The sequence below is a fragment of the Pteropus alecto genome, unplaced genomic scaffold, assembly GCF_000325575.1.
Source record: "Pteropus alecto unplaced genomic scaffold, ASM32557v1 scaffold60, whole genome shotgun sequence".
NCBI lineage: Eukaryota > Metazoa > Chordata > Mammalia > Chiroptera > Pteropodidae > Pteropus > Pteropus alecto.
In genome coordinates, this window is record NW_006430726.1 from 3,541,737 (window position 1) to 3,542,264 (window position 528).

Sequence of the window (528 nt, forward strand, 5' to 3'; positions counted from 1 at the left end):
AAATGAAGCTGCGTGTGAGGATCTGCGTGCTCGCATCCGAGAGCTCTGGGACAGGTTGCAAATACCAACAGAAGAGAGACAAGCTGTGGCCCTGGTTGCAACTGGTTCGAAGGCCAAGGTGAAGAAAGCGGTAAGAAACCCAAAGGGCTGGGCCCGCTGTGCCCACGAGCATTCTTGTGTCAGGGCTGATGTCTTCACCAGCTTCTTCCTGGAGCAAGCCTATTTCTAAGAGAAGCATCAGGAAAAGGTGGCAGTAAACTGTGTATCTTTTATCTTTTGTGTACGTTTCAAAGATTTCTGGCTCCTATGATATTGTTGTAAGAGGTCTGACTTATCCTCTGTGGTTTTGTGTTGTCGTTTTATTAAAAAGGGAAAAATTTTGCAAAGCTACCGAATGTAAAAGTGTGGCTCATACCTTTAACACATGTCTTTGTTTCAGCTGCAACTAGAAGTGGATCGTCTGGAAGAACTAAAAAGGCAAAACATGAAGAAAGTGGTGGACGCAATACGCGTGGAGCTGGCTCACTA